General features: G+C 34.6%; 1 protein-coding gene across 4 annotated transcripts in view; it reads left to right on the plus strand.

The window, feature by feature from the left end:
• SEMA3A (semaphorin 3A) overlaps positions 1-17,096 on the plus strand; it is a 477,770-nt gene that overhangs the window by 333,115 nt on the left and 127,559 nt on the right. The gene's annotated exons all lie outside the window — the stretch shown is intronic.

The raw sequence follows: 17,096 nt of genomic DNA on the forward strand, positions 1-17,096 counted from the left end.
CTTCAGCTCATTTAGCTTCTGGTTCACTGTTTAGTGGGACCTAATTCAAATTCAGATGCTGTTAGTAATTTTAATCTGTGAATGCAGAAAGAATGAGACATCACTCAACAATAACTATGGAACAGGAGGAAGGAAGGAAGAAAGCATTTGCTTTCACCCTGGATTGCAGAGTCCAATCCATTTTGCATGTGCAGCAGATGTCAGCAGGCTGAATGTGTACTGTTTTTTCCTTCATTTGTATATTGCCAGCTTTCCCCTCCATTTCCATCCTCAGCCAGAAGTGTCTGCCACCATAGTTGTTTTCTTCTGCCCAGGGATTAAGAAAGGATGTCATACATGTGTACAATGATCTGATCTCGTGTTTGACCTAAATTACTCACGTTTGTGTTCTGGCTTAGCTAGGCTTTGCTTTTATATTTCGGGCTATTGTTTTGTAAGCGTAAAAAGAAAAAAAAAAGTTTATTTTTTATTTGTCTATTGCTCCTGTAAGATGTTTTAGTGAGAAAATTTAGTAAGGAAATTAGTTGCATGCATATAAGTAAAACTATAAATTAGAGGTATATTTAAAGAAAAAATTTACTTGTATTGAAAGTAGTTCCATGAATTAGATTTATCAATAACCTTCAATTAGAAGCTCTTGTATAATTTTTGACACAAAATCCTAAGAAGAGCAAAAGTGTTCATGTGGTGAGAAAGTAATTTGTGACAGAATTTTCTTTCAAATTGGAATTCAGAAATACCCAACAGATAAAGTATTTGTCCCCAGAATACTTCTGGAATCCTAAAGAGGAAATACAATTTGCATGTTAGCCACTTTATAACTTAAACTCTAGAGCCTCTCTTGGTATTTTCTTACAGGCCCTAAAGTGATACAAATATGTTCTTTCAACCTAAAAGAAAGGCCTAGAAATCAAAGTAGTTTTTGTTATACCTTGTTTGTATAAGAGGACACCTATGGCTGTGTGGTTTCTAGAGTGAACATGATTATTATGCCTTTCCTGATGATCTTGGAAAGACTAAAACACTCTCCAAAGGTCTCACCAGTTCAGACATTTGCCCTCATCTGCCTCTTCCCCACCACATCCTTCATCCTTCCTTTCTTTACAAGCGTGCATACTATACTTGCTGATGTACCCATGAGTTGATTTATGTATAAATATATAAAACATAATTTTTAACTTTATAATTTTAAATTATAGTTTATAACTTTAAGGAGAGGCAGTCCCACTTAAATTACTTGTTTCATATTGGTGAAATTAGCATATTTCCTGCAGGTCCGGGAGACTGTACAGTTAAATTTTTAGTACCTTCTGGATGAATCACTCCCTCTTTGCTTCTTTCTTCACTATTTCCTATATTCAGGTATTCTGAAATTTGGGCCTGGTGATTGCTCATTTTCTGTGTACTGTAGCTCTGGAGAACTCTCTCCATGTCATACTGTACTTTTCACATCTACCAGACATCATGCGGTATAGGACAGAGGAATCAGGAGGGCTGAGCTCCAAGCACAGGCTCTTGGAAAAGACATGGGCTCTAGGGTCACATCTGGCTTCTGATCATGTTCTACAGCTTACTAGCTGTGAAGCACTGATAAAATTACTTAACCTCTCTGAAACTCTGTCTTGTAATGTTAAACACACACGCACACACAAACAAACCTCTAAGATACTTTAAAATAAGAAATTGACTTATTACTTCCAACTTCCTTTCAACCCTCCCAGCAGGGCATGACTCACTGACATTTTTTGCTGTAGAAACTAGAGGAGTTCTAATCCCATCATTGTTAAGCACTGCAGGGCTTTTGTCCAACTTCAGTTTAGTACTAGATGCTTGATCCAGAGCAAGCTACTTACTATCTGTTTTTGTGGTAATGAGAATAGTGTGTACCTCATCTGGTTGTTGTGAGAGTTTAACAGTTTAACCTCTTGTCTAACAGGTAGGTGGTGCTGCAAAAAAATCTGGATTATCATTTTTAAAATATAAATGTGTACTTAGGCTGAAATTGTAGCTTTTATGGTAATAATTATCACCTTGCCTGTTAAATGTATCTCCCTTCGTCAGTGGTTGCAAGTTATTGCATTGGGCTCTCATTGTTGCCAGGCCATTCTGTACTTATCTTACTTTCCCCCATTTTTAAATTTGAAGCTTAGATGATCTTGATGGCTATTTAAATTAAAGTAGCGTGTATTGTTATGTATTTTTTGTTATTTTCCAAAAATGTAGAATTTCTTTTTTTCCATCTTGAAGTTGCTCTTTAGAAGAGTTCTCGACATATTTCCTTCTCGACTCATTAACTGTTCCTTGCTGCTTTGGGGGGAATGCAGAGGCACAGGTTCTGGAGCTAAGCCATTTGTCCAGGAGAATGAAGGAAGCCATTTCTTCCAGTGAAATAGATAAATAAGGTGTCCCATCCAGTCTCCTTAAGGTGGGATATTGACATAAAATTATTTTCCTGAAATTCTGAAACTCAGAACCTTTGAAAGAAATCCTTCTTTAGAAGTTCAGTGATCTTGATTTGCATAGTAACTATATATGGGGAGATACTGTTCCAGACTGTTTAGGGGGTCAGAGGGAGGATGATTATGCAATTACCTGGGGGAATTTAGACCAGTCTAGACAGTCAATCTAGGAAATTCTGGAAAAGATATTATAAAGATAGCTTGTCTAGACAACATAAAATTTAATTTTCAATGCTTAAGCTGCCTAAGAGAGAATCTGCTTTAAATTGATCTCTATTGGTACTTAAAATACTGCATTTGGATTTGAATAGTTATGCTGTTTTTGAAGTTGAGAAAAAGAGACAATATGTGCTTCATGCAGTTGGGAAACGAAAGATAGTAATGGAAAGATTGGAAGAGTAAGAAATAAAATAGCAGTCAGGACCTAGGCCCAGGATGGTTGGATTGAAGTTCGTAAGGTCTCATGAAGTTTGACTTTAGTAACTTTTATTTACAAGGATGGATTTTCAGATAGAACCTATATTCTGGTTTAGAAGTAATATGGATACTTTGCTGTTTCCCACACTGCATGTATAATGAGATAGTTTCCTTTTTAAATTTCTGTCCAGCCTTTACATATAAAATTTTTTATTGCAAAAAAAAAAAAAGACTTTTTGCTTTTGTCGTAACGTCATGGACATTTTAATATTGAATTTTTTCTTTTTAGTTTTCTTCCCTTAAAATAACTCTTTGTCTTACATTGAGTCCCCAAGATTGCTGAAACACATTGTTACAACTTATGGACTTACCATTCCAAATGGCTGCATGCCACAGAAGTAAGAACAGTACTTTTGAAACAAAGCAAGACTCCCTTTATCATTTAATAGCTTTGGATCTTGAAGGAGGAAATTAACAGTTACTTTTAAATAATGATGAACAGTTTGCAAAAACAAGTAAACCCTCGTTTACTCTCCTAGTTATGAAAATCAACCTTATTTTACTCTTTTAGTATTTTAGTAGCATTATTTAAACTCTTGAATACTATATTCCAAAATCTGCTCTTGCTGTAGAGTGAATGCCTTGTGACCACACACAGTATGTCATTGATTGCTGTATTAAACAGATTTTGTATTTCCTGTAGTACAGTTGGGAATTGGTAGACCTATTAATTAATTCCAGTTCTCTAAGATGTGTGTCAGTCAATTCTTGGGTATCCTCCAATAGTACTTGACACTGCAGATAACTGCCAAGGAGGTCACATACTTCATACACATGTGTGTGTTTATCATAAAAATGCATGCAGAGTTCACGGAAGGAATGATTCAGAGCTACAGCACAGATGAGTTTTGAGTTTAAGCTCTCAGCATCTATGCCATTCAAATGAAAAGTATAAGTCATCCTTACGAGACAGAATATTCCCCAAGGGCTTATAGTATATGGTATTTCCCCTTCAAATTTACATCTGTTAATAAAAAAAAATGTATGAATTTAGGAGGAGTATGGCTTTTCGAAGAAGTCTCTGGATGTTTTCTCAAATTCCAAATGGGCCTCCTCTATGTACTGGGAAGAAAATCTAAAGAAAGATGGACCCAGATGAGAGCTGGAAAATATTAACTCTATAAATACTCTCCTAATGTCATGATCTCAATTTATGATAGAACCAAAGGGACATTAAGAAATGCAGTGAAGCTTAATGGCTATCTCTAAGGTCATTTCTACAATGACAACTAATATATCAATATAAAATAAAATGTTTTGTCTGGTTCTTCTCTTCCACCAAGAATAAGAGTTTGCTTTTATGTAAAACTTTGAATCAAATGCTCTTAGTAATAGTCTCCAGGGCCAAAATGCTGCTTAAGTGGTAGCTAGTGCTCTGTTGACTAATTTATAACCTTACCTAAATTTTTATAATTGAGTTATTGCTCTCAATGTATTATTGAGAGAGTCCTATAGAGTACACATTTATTTCTAAGAGGAGATACCAAAGCTGAGAAATTTAGATATCTTGGTAAAACAATGAGGCATTGTTTTGGGGTCCCTTACGTCTTTCTGTCTTCCTTAGGTCATACACTGGAGTCTAATTTACCTTGTAGTAGACGAATATAAGTGGGAAACGTCATAGTTCTTTGGTGATTTTTTCTTGGTTTCATTATTTCCACCAGAGGCCCTCATTTGCACACCCATCCTGAAGCAAATGTGGTTAGAGCAAGACCATTATGGTTTCTACGTTTCTCTTTCCTAATTTTTCAATACTTGAATCATGGAAGGTGGACCATACAAGTTATTATGCTAAATAAACAATACCACTATTTATATTGCAAATTAAATTTTAAAACACTCTACTATTTGTATTGGAGGAAAAGAATGACAGTTCGTAAATTCTGTGATCTTAGCTGCTCACCAGTGTGTTTTCCATGAGCTATTCACATTCTGAATTCTAAATATTACCCGTAAGACTTTTGCTCAAAATTAATAGAACTAATAGCAAAGTAAGATAGTAGGGAAAACCTAAGTTATGATTAGAAACAAGTCTAGAAAAAACATTCGCAAATGGTAAAAGAAAGAGAACCAAAAATCCAAACCACCATCCCCTACACACTATTTGAAATATTTCAAATCACTGTTTCATATGTTGAGTTGTCTGCTCTCAGTATTTGATTTGAAAACACCATAGTTATGAGATTAATATACTTTTACCCTCCACATTTATTTGATTCAGTTGTAAAATGTTTTTTTGTTTTATTTTGTTTTCCCTCACAATACTACATTACTTTTATTCCTAAGATTAATGACAGAAAAAATGGAAGTGTTAGCATTTAGTTCTTAACTTGCAGGGTAATTAGTTTTATGTTTTTTCAATTAGTGCCAGAAAAATAATTTGAACAAAATTAAAAATTTTAAGGACATATTGGTGCAGTGATGTCATTATCAATTACATGGTGACCTAAGAACTAAATCATAACAGCACATTAACCAATCTACATTTTATTTTCCTTATGAATTGCTAATAGCTGGTTTGGATCAAAGGCTGTGTATTTACTAAAGCTAATCTATCATTGGAAGTACTCCATCTTAAGTCTTTCTCTTATTGTGCCCTTTTTGATTGATTCCACTGCATTAATTCCCTGTCTACTCTGTTTTAAGGGGAAGTTTCTGTTCATAAAAGTTTTAACTTATTTGTTATCAATATTACATTTTACACAAAACATAAAAGAGCTGTGCAAAACCCCATTGTTGACTTACCTCTTTGGGCTGTTTTCATCTTCTCTTTGTTCTTTTTCATCTTCATGATACTTTCTTGCCCTGAACTCTAGGTCTGTTTTTCTTCTTTACCTCTTTGTCCTTTTGTCTGTATTACTTCATTTCAAACCAAACTGTAAAGTAGCTGGAAATACAGCTTGGATGCACAGTTGAGAAGGAAGGTGTTTAATATATTTGAAACTTTGGAAAACTAGCAAAATAAATTTGGACTGAATTCCCACAAATCAGAATACATTTGCCTCCTCTTGAAGGAGTAGGTTTCGAATAGGCATCAGCAAGTTATCTTGTAGATTTGTTTTCAGTCATAATGGTTGACTTTGATGATAACCTGAGAAAGTGATGTAAGTACTTTCTAAATTATTTGGATAACTACCTCATAAACATGTAAAATCTTAGCATTTTAGTGCCCTTATTTGCTTGAGGCTTATGCTTATATGAGTGCTGGAGATATACCTTTGATTTTCTTGGGTAATTGGAAGCAAACAAAGGGTGACATGGTATGCAAATACTTTCTTCCTGCCAAGTGAATGTCAAAGGAGAGCAGAGTGAAGGAAGATCTTGCTGTGGTTCAAACAGAGGAAAGTAGTTATAAAAGGAAGCACAGAAGAAGGTAGAACTGCTAGATTCAAAGACTATAGCTTTTGGTCACTAGAACCATGGTCATATGGCAAGAAGGTTTTTACTTCTCAAGGTACACAAATATATCATTGTCATTTTGCTTTGCTATTGCTATTTTCAATTGTATATGCTTTCTAGTTTTGGTAGTCCTTAATTATAACAGGAAGAGTGCATGCTTAGCTTTATAATTATGTAAATTTAGTCACTAATAGAAAATATATGATGTAACTGATTGATGGCAAACTAAGAAGATACCTTGTGGTTGTTAACCAGGTAGTGTCACCTGTTCCCCATGTCTACATCTGAGGACATGCCCTTTGATCTACTGTAATGGCCTCTGGTCTAGGCTCTTCATGGCTCTCAGCTGCTCCAGGCTTAGCATATGTGGTCACTTTGGATGGGATATGAAATGTGAGTTGGGGAAATAGAAATAGCGAAGTCTGGTGCTGAGAATCAACATGAAGTGATGAGAATAACACTGAGGAGAAAAGGAAAGACAATGAGAAAACCAGAACTTCTGAAATAGAGGTTTTATTTATTAAATCGATTTGAAGAAATGCTAGGAGATAATGGAGGCTTAACATTTGTATCTAAGGTTCTTCATATTTGTAGCTGCTATTCTGCTCAGCTGTTGTCATCAATGCCTGAGTGATCTTGGAAGCAGTTTGTATTCAGAAGCAATTTGTATTCAATAGAGAGAAAATTGACTTTAATAAAAATATAGGACATTTCCTATACAATGTTCTAATAATGTGAGTAATATAAACACAAATTCTGCCCTCAGAGATCTAACATATACATAAATCTGAAACTTCAACATAAGTGATAACATTGATAATAGTAACAACTATACATCCAACAACTAGTGTCCTGTAATGGCCACCTTGAAAGTATTACCTTACTCTATCTTCACAAAATCTGATGAAGTTAGATGGTCTTCATATCCCCATTTTATTGATCAAAAAATTAAAGTTTCCATAGGTATTTTGTAATGGGCCTGAGACAATCATGCTCTTCACTGGTTTATGTCTGAGTTGAGAATCTGTACTTTTAAAAAGGCAAAATATTTATATGATCTGAAGAGAAACCAGAGTATGAGAACCTGCACTTTTAAAAGGAAGTATCAGACACATGCAGGGGAAGAGGAGGATTAAAATCATTAATTTTTATTTAGGGGATTAAGTCAGTTATTTAGGGATTAAGTCAGAGATTTTGTCATATATATATATGTACATATATACATATATATATATGTATTTCTTTTAATGGCTGCACATGTGGCATATGGAAGTTCCCAGACTAGGGGTCACATTGGAGCTGCAGCTGCCAACCTACACCACAGCCATGGCAACACTGGATCCAAGCCTCATATGCAACCTATACTGTAGATTGTGGCAGTGCTGGGTCCTTAATCCACTGAGTGAGGCCAGGGACATCCTCACGGACTCTATGTCAGGTTCTTAACCCGTTGAGTCACAATAGAAACTCCTGTCCTGTATTTTATATTTCAAAAACACTTAATGCATGACTAGTGTAAACAAGGTAATGACTATAAATAAGGGAACACTTGATGAAGTGAACAAAGTCCATCACATTTAAGCAAGATCTTGAAAAATGGATGAAGTATTGATGGATGTGGAAGATCCATTAGTAAGTATGACCAGAAGGATAGAATAGAAAGACATTAAAGGACAACAGGAAAACAGTAAATATCCCATCATGCACAGTGATTTTCTAAAAAGGAGGCTGGAAGGTTGGATCAAGTTGAGTTGGGGGACGCTAGTCAAGAACTACACAAGATTTTAGGAAGAATGCTGCCAGAGTGTGTCAATGGGGAAGGAACATATAGGCACATCCATTTTGAGACTTTGACAAAGTTGAATAATGTCACATGATGAGAACCTGGACTGATACTGAGTGAAAAATACAGAGTAATGTCTAGAATTCTCACAATAAACAATAAGAAATAAAATAACATCTAAATCTCGTAAAACACTTGCTGACGTATACGTGGGAGGATGATACTCTTTAAAATCCCCCCAATGAAAAATGGGTTTCCTATTTCTTTTGGACAATTAGATAAACATGTTTTGTAGCATTTTTGGCTGCGCACACTCAGTTATCACTCCCAAGTCTACAAATAAGCTGAAGTTATGATGTACATAAAACATTAAGCTATCATATGCAAAGTTATGTGGATTTCTCACCCGTTGTGTATCACAAAAACATGGTTTCACCACACTTGTAAATCCAGAGAATGCTATTTTGTGTACTGCATATGTGAAAGTAATTCAAACACACTTTGTTTAAAAATAAAAAGCAAATCACTAAACAAAAAGAAACAAAGTTTTAATTTTAATTTCATTGCTATATTATAGCTTACACTGGCTTTGTGAAGTTTTTATGAGAATCATATACCCAATTTATCTTGATATTCTGCCCAGTTTCCTTCCTCCTATAAAACTACTCTCCATAATTTTTTCATTATTTTTTAGTGTCATTGTTGGCATATTTTAAGGTTTTATGGGTATTGTAGTATTTGATATTCATAACCTTGGGATGTAGGTGTCATCACCATTTTTCATTTTAGGAAACTAAGTCTCCCAGAGGTTCAACAACCTACCTATCCTCACATAACTAGTAGATTTGTCGTCACAGCCATCATAATAACAACATGTCTAGTGACGTAGACATAGACATTGTATATAATCTTGTACCAATATTGTACTATCTTCATTGGTAGGATGCTGTCCCTTGTGTGTTTTTTATTTTTTTATTGTGGTAAGATCTACTGTTAACTTTTTAAGTGCACAGTTCAGTATTGTTTGCTCCAGGCACACTGTTGGTCAGCTGATAACTAGAACTTACCTAGTATAACTGAAACTTTCTACCCATTGAGTACCCACATCCCACTTCCCCCACCTCCAGCCCCTGGCAACCAACCATTCTGCTCTCTGATTCTGTGAGTTTGACTATTTTAGTTTTCTCAAATAAGTGGAATCATGAAGCATTTTCCCTTCTGTGACTGGCTTTTTTTTTTTTTTTTTTTAATGGCTGTCCCCTTGACATATGGAAATTCCCAGGCTAGGGGCCAAATCAGAGCCACAGCCACTGGCCTATGCCATAGCCACAGAAGTGCCAGATCCTGGCCACATCTGAGACCTACACTGAAGCTTGCACAACACCAGATCCTTAACCCACTGAATGATGCCAGGGATTGAACCCACATCTTCTTGGATATTAGTGAGGTTCTTAACCCACTGAGCCACAACGGGAACTGCGGACTGGCTTATTTTACCTAGCATAATATTCTTCAGGTTCATTGCAACATTATTCACAGTAGCTAAGATGTGGAAACAATCTAAATATCCATCAATGATTAAAGGATAAACAAAATGTAGTGTTAGATACAATGAAATATGATTAGGCCTTTAAAAGGAGGAAATCCTGCCATATTCAATAATATGCACTATTTGTTCTTTAACACTTAGGTCTAAAAACTCTCAAAACATTGAATTTCATGTAAAATGAATTAAAACTTGCATTATTAGGAACCTTTTTGAAAGAAGCATTAAGTTCTTTGTGCTGAAAATGTGACAGTGACTATCAATATGGTGAAATGGCAGTGGTAAATTCATGGAGTCCTTTAAAAAGATAAGGTAGTAATATAATCAGGGGGTTATGGTTCAGTAAAAGGAGTCCTAGGATGCCCATGAAACAGTACTTTCTATTCATCTCCTCTCTATATATAATAAAGGTACTGACCAAAAATAAACAAAAACTGCCTACCGGTACTTCCACTTTTTACCACGGGAAAAATGGTAATATGTTTTACAATTAAAGACACTTGTGATTCTTTTTTTAACCCAAATGGGAAAATCAGAATCTGTAGCATTAATAGAAATAGATTTATTAAAATGTTTTAAAAATTAATATTTCCCAGAGTTCCCATCATGGCTCAGTGGTTAACGAATCTGACTAGGAACCATGAAGTTGTGGGTTTGATCCCTGGCCTTGCTCAGTGGTTTAAGGATCTGGCATTGCAATGAGCTATGGTGTGGGTTGCAGACGTGGCTTGGATCCCGCATTGCTGTGGCTCTGGCGTGGGCCGGCGGCTACAGCTGTGATTGGACCCCTAGCCCGGGAACCTCCATATGCCGTGGGAGCAGCTCTAGAAATGCAAAAAGACCAAAAAAAAATTAATATTTCCCAATTCTCACTCAAAGTAAGTTTAGCAATTAAATATGTCCTTTTACTTTATCCTCAATATTTTGGTCAGGTAATGTTTCAGGAACACAAAAGAGTCTGGATATTAGTATATATAGAATTCTAGCTTCCCTAATAAAGAGAAAATACTTAATTTTATATAGCATACAAATAGCAAATTATAGAAAATTGGCATAGTCTTTATTTAATTTTCGTTAATGTAAATGAGCCTTTGTCTATGAAAATATTGAAATGTTAACACATTTGAGAAAAACTGTATTTTTACTCCAAATTAATTTTATACTTATCAGTCTTTAGAATTTCCAGCTAGAACAAATATATCTGGATAAACATATATTTATATGAAGGGACATGTTTTAATCATCACAAAAAAAAATGAATAACAGAAACCTTCACCTTTCACTTAGCACAGTTATTTCTGCCTTTGCATATTTTGCTCATTTAAATTTTTTCCTATATAAATGATAGAAAATTTGATATTAGTACCTTAGTACAGTTTTGAAATTTGTACATTTACATGAAGGAAATATATTGTTTGAAAATGTCAGGAATCAAACCACACGGAACAACTACTTTCCATTTTTATTTTATTGTTATTTTTCAGTCTGCCATTTTAATTCGATTGTGCATCTTTGGTCAGTGAAAGCAGTCTCAGAAATTGCTGAGTGGTTAAAAAGGGAGTCTAATGGGATCTAAAATCAATTCACAGGTCTGTCACTGATTCATTGTGTGACTTTTGTTGCTGCTGAAATGACATTAAACTGGTTTCAACATTTTTATACCTCAGGATTTCTCTAGTGGTAAAAAATACTTACCTAATATGCATATGGTTATATACTTGAAAAAATAGTTTGGTGATTAAGAACTATAAGACTTGTTTCTATTTTAATGAGTTTTCTCACTTGAGATTATCACAAAGCTTTATACAGGGGCTAAAAGTCTGAATCTTCCTAGTATTGCAAATGGAGTTTTGTATACATGCCAAGGTTCAAGCTGCTTTTAAGTGCTTTTATCCTGGCAAACTCTTCTTCTTTTGATTTATATTTTGTTGGCATTTAATAGCTGTCTTACCTCATATTTAAATTACTTAACCTGGAAAGGATGGATGTTTTGTGTCCCACATTGACTTGCCCTTTGCAGGCTTCAATCTTGGAGGCAAATGTAAGATTTGTGGGCAGGAACACCTATTCTTTATATTACGTTATGCTAAACATCAGTCCTAGGTTCTACCTCAACACTACACCAATTGTTTACTAACAAAAGTATGGAATTTTTAAAAATTCATGCTAGGATTGCACAGTTTCTTAATTTCTTTTTTCTAGAATAAGTTGTAATAACTGATTGGACAGAAGAATGGGAAAAATTAGGTAATTGATAAGCAGAATACTTCCATTTTTACCATGCAAACATCCAGAAAGTTAGAAGAGAGGAGACTATCAGAGGCAATCAATACTTTCCAGTCTCTTGATTGAAATTAACTTCAGTGAAATGAAGAAATAGTGAAATGATGTGTTTGCCATAACAAACATCCATGACAAAAAATGTAATCCCATTCACTTTCCTACCTTAACATTATCAAAGTCTGAAAATTTTAATAATCTCCTGAGGCAGAAATGGAAAGTATTTTTCACCTATGCTGCTGAGAAAAATATTTTGACCTGGAAGATTTTAATACCAAAAATTAAGTTGGAAAATTTGATACGCATAGGACTGTGGAAGCCCAACACCATGCTGAACACAAAGTGCAGCAATATGCAATATCTTACTTTAAAAAAAAAAATGATGTGTCCGCAGTTAAACTATGGCCACAGTTTTTGTAAATTCTTGCTCAAAAATGCATTTATAGAATACCATAGTTTATAATTATAAACCTCCTCTAATTCCTAGCCTTCATTTCAAAATATAGGACATTTACACTTGGATTGCTTAAATAATGTTTTCAAATCCCACGTCTACTTTGCTGTGAAAGCTGAACCAAACGCAGTTCTCTTGACAGCTAGGTCAGAGTTCTTTCCATTACACTACATTGCCTTTACTGTCACCATCAAACACAGAAAAGGATGTGAAAGGCACAATTTTTCATGTACTTCAGTTGTTTGTAAGTTTGTTTTTAGTTAAAGAGAATAAGTAACACAAGTAGTTTTAATATATACTTGTCTTTTTCTGTGTTTCTCCATGCATTCATGGTCTGTTTAGAAACTAGATAATGTCATTTCAGGGGAAATTTTTATTTCTTTCACGAAAGTTTCATTTTCGTTCCTTATTGAAATGAGCCAGTGTTCTCTTCAAAATAGATAAAACTTTATATTGTCTCAATATTTTACACAATTTCCATATATTCTCATAAAATTAGTAGGTGAAAGATGATTTCTGTTAGTTGAAGCAGTCAACACATATCAAATATTGTCAGTTGAAGCATTAGGATGGTAACCTGAACACTGCGAACACCAGAATCATGCAAAATTTCACCCACACACCTCTGCATACAATGGACAAGAATGACTAAACTCTTTGATCTCTCCTGGATAACATGAAAGAGTACAGGGGAGAAAAAGGCAACATCTGTTCAAAAAAGGGTTTAATGAACAGGGTGGAGACGAGTTGAGTGTTGACATAAAGCATGAGGAAAGAAAAAGAAAGCAGAAACAAAGTTATTTATAGTCATAGACTTCACCCGTCCAAAGAGATAAAGTCTGATGTAGGAAAAAGATAAAATAATAAATGCAGTTTGATTTATACTTAAAGTATTTATAATTCCTGAAATGAGTTCTCTACAAATGTTTTAAATGGGAAATATATATATATATATAGTTCATATATATATAATTTATTTATAAAACTATATATTATATATGTGTATTTATATTCATAGTGCTGGAAGCATTGTAGACAAGGTTGTAAAAATGTAATATAAGGAATATAAGTCTCTTTAAACTGCCTTAACATGTTTTTCTAAATACAGATTTTAGTCTATTTTCCATTTTACTAAAGGAAATTATCAAAAAAGTGACTGTTTTGTAATGAATCAATTCTCTACAGGGAGAATATTTGCCTGGGCATTGTCCATCATTCAATTATTGTAAATATCCAGAGCAAAAATACTTTATCAATACTTTATAAATTTGGAATACTATCAGATGTGAATTTTTGTATACCAAAGGGTGGTAGTAATGGTGGTAGTTTTATTTTGATGATTGCTATCATATGCTATTATAAGTATAGATTTTGCTATCATGTGATTATTTTCTAGGATTTTGACTGTTACAATAGCTATTCCCAACCTTATGTTTGGTAGATGACATGTACATATGTGACATTCTCTCTGGGGCACACCTGTCATTATATGCATAAGAATATTCTGAAATATGAGCAGATAAAATAATGACAGTAGAGCCTTAACTTTAAGATATAGTGGCACAAGAACTTTAACTTTGAATTGACCATGGTTTCTTTAGAATAATAATAAAGTGAAAAGAAAAGTATTGAAAATGTAAATAGTTAAGTTCGAGGAAGTGAGCCATGTTCGAGTCAGGGAAAGTAAATCACGGACAAAAAATGGCAAGAAGCCCTGATCTTAGATCTGTGAGAAAATATTTAGGAACTACAGAAAGAAAGATATTTGCCTCTAAGATCATGCCTAAATGTAATAGACTAAGTGGACTCTTCTGCTGGACACCAGAGGTGATGTGTAAAAGTCACTGTGACATATGGTTCCACTTGGTGAAATAATACTATCAAGTCATATCCTGCTCCCTTCCTGATCCTCACCACCATCACTTGGCCTGTCCAATCAGATTATCACATTGAAGCCAAAGCAATCTTTTCAGAAAGTAAACAGTAGCCTAATCACCTCTCTTTAAAGATACTCTCTTGCCTCCTTTTAATCTTGGCAACTAGGGACATCTATCTTTGGTCTTGGACCTTCATATCTCTGCATCCTTGTTTGGACTACTCTCCCTTTATCCTCTCCTGACATTCTGAGAGTTCCTTTTCTATTGTTGGTTCCTTTACATTCCCTATCACTTTTCTTGTAGGTTTTTGCACGTATTGTACCTATTTCTTGACCAGAACTTCACTTGGATATTTGCTTTAATGACTCCATCTCATCCTTTGGATCCCAACTCAAGCAGTACTTCCTTAGAGCAAGTTTCCTTCACTTCTCTTGTATTATAGATAATGCTGGTATGACACATACTCTCATAGCAACACTGGTGAAAAGGCAGACAAATGAATAGATGCATATATTGTGATAAGTCCTATAATGGGAATTAGAGAAAATTGTCTGAAATAGGATATATATTTGGAGGAAGGATACATATCATAAACTCTGAACTATTAAGGGTCATTTTGTCATCTCTCTAGAGTTATTCTTGTTTGTTTTGTGCAAAAACTCACAGGTGCAGATCAGAATGAGAACCTAAAATAAAGATCCCCAACCATTTTGAAGCCTTGAATAACACCAAATAGTCTCTAAAAAATGTGGCTATTATAATTTCGATACAAGCTATTTTATAAATTTATTATATTTTATATATTTATTACATGTATTTATAAATATGTATCTAATCATTTTCATGTCAAGAGTAATCCATATTCATTAACATATAACTATGCTAAAAGTTTAGCACTTTAGGTTTTTTTTGTTGTTGGTGGTTATAGTTTTATCACGCCCATGCATATGACTCTAAGCAGAGAACACATTTAAGTAAAATTTTCTCAATAACATTTGGTCAGAGCTCTAATGTAGCAAGTCAGGAAAGTTATTGGAGGACATACGTGACTGAACTTGAAGGAAGAAAAGGAGGGAAGGTGGACTAAAAGAAGAGAGGAATAATATGCTTCAAAATTGATTTTGATAAATTAGGTTGCCCTAGCAGGACAATTTATTGCATAAGTAATAGTAATGATAATAATATATCAATTATTTTTATTTGAGCCCTTTTGTTTAAGATAGAATAGAAATTTTTTTGTAGACTTGGATACTCTGAATCCAGTATGGCACTTAAGATTCTGTGAGTGCTGTCACTCATAAGTACAGTTTAAGTTGAAGTCTGCATTTCTGTTCTGAAGACAACATGAAGGAAGCAGTCATTATAAGTAGCAATGTAATGTTCAGCAGCAGCTTTTCCTGACAGTGTAGGAAGTGGGAGTTTTAAGGTGAGAGGGCAGAGGAGACAAGGGGAGGGCAAAGACAGAAATGTGTCCACACTAACATTAAAAAGCTAATAACTGAAGGTAGCACTAACAGTAAACTGTGCTCCATTGTTTGATTTTCGAATTAAAGCTCTCTGAGGATAAAGGCAAATTCTGTTTTGGTCAAAGATTGCCTTTCATCTTCCCCCGTCAGGATTTAATTGGCAGGAGATGACACAACCTGCTTAACAATCAGGTATTTCAGAAGTTTGCAGGCTGACAGGGAGCAAGATTTCCTTGACGCTCCTTAAATGCCTTTTCCCCCTCTTTGTGAACAGCATGTATTTGGCATGTATAAAGCATTAATTCACTAATATTCTCAAAGAGTAGAGTGTGAGTTGACAAAGATTCCACCTATAGAATTTATCAGAGTGTACAGAGTTCTGTAAAAATGCAGCCTATATGTCTATCTGTTAGGAAAAAAAAGCGACATTATATTATGGCATTTAATTGTGTCCATAACATACTGATGTAAATTCTAAAGAAATCATCTCAGAATTCTACAAAGCTTGGTAATTTAGAAAAGGAACCTTATAATAAAAATGACTGCCTGTTTTTGACAAAGTGGAAAATGACTGAATTAGGCTCTTCTCTTATGAGTTAGTAACAGATCAGTAAATTTCTGGATATTCATTGTGAGAAAAGTATGAAGATATTGCCTAAAACATGGCATCAAAGTAAACCAGATTTCCCTAAACCTAAGTTTTTAGAAACCACTTCTGATAAGCCATAGTATTAGCTAGATTAATTTTTTTTTTTTTGTCTTTTTAGGGCCACACCCACGGCATATGGAAGTTCCCAGGCTAGGGGTCAAATTGGAGCTATAGCTGCCAGCCTAAGCCTCAGCTACAGCAATGTGGGATCTGAGTTGCGTCTGCAACCTACGCCACAGCGCACAGCAATGACAGATCCTTAACCCACTGAGGGAGGCCAGGGGTCAAACCTGTGTCCTCATGGATACTAGTCAGGTTCCTTACTGCTGAGCCATGACGAGAACTCCGATTAAGATTTAAGTACATCATTTTATCTCAAAGGGATATTGTGATCAGATGTATTTATGCTAAGATGTTCTGTCTAACAGATTCTGAATTGTAACACTAAATACTTCTTATTCTGATTCTCTACCCATTTTCCCAATCAGCACTCTGATATAAGACGTGTGCTTTAAGGTTGAAGTTTTTAAATTAAGATTAGATGTGAAATATAAAATATTTTGTGTAAATCTACACAATTTTATCAGTTTTCTGCAGCATGCTAGTGTGGCACATTTTAGACACTTGAAAGCCTGTGTTAATTTAAATGAATAGCCACTAGTAGCATAATTGTTATGACTTTAAAGTCATAATATCAACTCTAAAT

Source organism: Phacochoerus africanus, chromosome 11 (assembly GCF_016906955.1).
Source record: "Phacochoerus africanus isolate WHEZ1 chromosome 11, ROS_Pafr_v1, whole genome shotgun sequence".
NCBI classification, from domain to species: domain Eukaryota; kingdom Metazoa; phylum Chordata; class Mammalia; order Artiodactyla; family Suidae; genus Phacochoerus; species Phacochoerus africanus.